The sequence below is a fragment of the Mus pahari genome, chromosome 10 (genome assembly GCF_900095145.1).
Source record: "Mus pahari chromosome 10, PAHARI_EIJ_v1.1, whole genome shotgun sequence".
Classification (NCBI taxonomy): Eukaryota; Metazoa; Chordata; class Mammalia; order Rodentia; family Muridae; genus Mus; species Mus pahari.
This window is the reverse complement of record NC_034599.1, coordinates 17,507,618-17,509,303: the sequence shown is the minus strand read 5'-3', so window position 1 is coordinate 17,509,303 and position 1,686 is coordinate 17,507,618. Positions and strand designations below refer to the sequence as shown.

Genomic DNA, 1,686 nt, shown 5'->3' with positions numbered 1-1,686 from the left:
CATGGTGGCTCATAACCATCCGTAACAAGATCTGACGCCCTCTTCTGGAGTGTCTGAAGACAGCTACAGTGTACTTACATATATAATAAATAAATTTAAAAAAAAAAAAAAAAAAGGAGTATCCTCCAAAACTGCCTGTAGTGACTCCCATCAGTATTGAGGAGGCAGTGACAAGAGAACGGCTGCCAGACCATGCTTAAAACACTACAAGTGTCAAGCATTACTTTGGGAAGTAAGCAATCTGAAAAGCAGAATGAAGGACAGGTGGACTGATAATGTTTTTGTGAACTGGGGAAGCGGAATGCGACCTACAAATCCAGGTTCGCTTCAGACATCTGAGTGAGGCTTCCTAGACGACGAGGACCGGCTGGGAACCAGCACCAGGACCCGGAGCCTGGTCACGAGCCACCCGCCGTCAGTGCACAGACCAAAGACAGCGCCATCCCAGCGCGCAGTCGCCTCGGGGACGGGAAAGGGGACCCGGCCCGCTGCAGCCTCTGGCGGACCGAGGGGAGCGATGCCCGGGCCGGACAGAGCCGAGCCGAGCCGAGCCGAGCCGAGCCGAGCCGAGCCGAGCCGAGCGGGGCCGGAGAGAACCGAGCCGAGCGGGGCCGGAGGACAGGACTGAGCAAAGCCGAGCAGGGCAGAAGGGAACCCGGCCGAAACGAAAACGAACCAACCAGACAAACGGAGCCGGCGGCGTCCGTGGCGCAGACGCCTAGCTGGCGCGAGTCCTGCCCCAGCCGGTTCTAACAGCTCCTCCGCTCGTACCTCGGGACCTCAAGACCCTCAACTCACCATTTGCAGGCCTGTAGAAGTCGGGTCCCTGCGGCGCCTGGCGGTGACAGTCACCGCCCCACGAAGGCGGGACACCTCGGCCAGCCGCCCAATCAAATCCCTTGCAGGGGCGGGGTGAGGAACCCAGATCCCGCGATGGAGCCGATCCGCGCGTGCTCATTGGACAGTTCACCTTGCCGTCGCTCCGGGACTCAGGCTCCGCCCCCGTGGTCTTGAGTGACCGGTGAAGCCAGAAAGGCTCTGAGAGGACCCCGATAGCTAAGGACCTTCCTGTCCCGGACCCCATCGCCTCTGCCTGGTCGTCCTGCATGCTAGTCCTGCTGCAAGTAAGAGAGGAACGTATTTGCCACAGTTTATTCACGGCGCTCCAGAGCAGACAGTGGGGTCTTTCTGCACTGAAAAGCCTTCCCCACTCCTAATTGATAAACTTGAATCCTAAATCGCTTCTGGCCGCAGCCACTATCACCAGTCCTCTTGAACAGCGGAAAAAAAATCTGATCCGTTGTTTTACGAATGAATCGATGAATGGCAAAATAACAGTTCGTGCGGATGAGATGGTTCAGCGAGTATAGGCGTTTCCTGCCAGGTCTGATTACCTGAGATCGATCCTCCGGGACCCACATGGTGGAGAACCTACCTATTTTCTTCTCACATTGTCCTCTGACCTCCACACATGTATTGTGGCATACCTGCGTGTGCTCCCGCAAAAACTGCAAAAGGACGTTTTAAGAGAGAATGTAGCCAAAACCTAATCCTAGCACTCAGTAGGCAAAAGCCGGTGGATTTCTGTGAGTTTGAGGCCAGCCTGGTCTACATAGCAAGTTCCAGGTCATCAGGACTACATAGTAAGACGATGTGTGTGTGCCCTGGGGTAGAGGGGAGGGATGG

General features: G+C 56.0%; 1 protein-coding gene across 1 annotated transcript in view; it reads right to left on the bottom strand.

Annotated features, from left to right (window-relative positions):
• Window positions 1-866, bottom strand: part of Pigy (phosphatidylinositol glycan anchor biosynthesis class Y) — a 1,782-nt gene extending 916 nt beyond the window's left edge. The window contains exon 1 of the mRNA XM_021208098.1: window positions 799-866. The gene's annotated coding sequence lies outside the window, so the exon portion shown is untranslated. The remainder of the gene's footprint in view (window positions 1-798) is intronic.
• Between the last annotated feature and the right edge of the window lie 820 nt (window positions 867-1,686).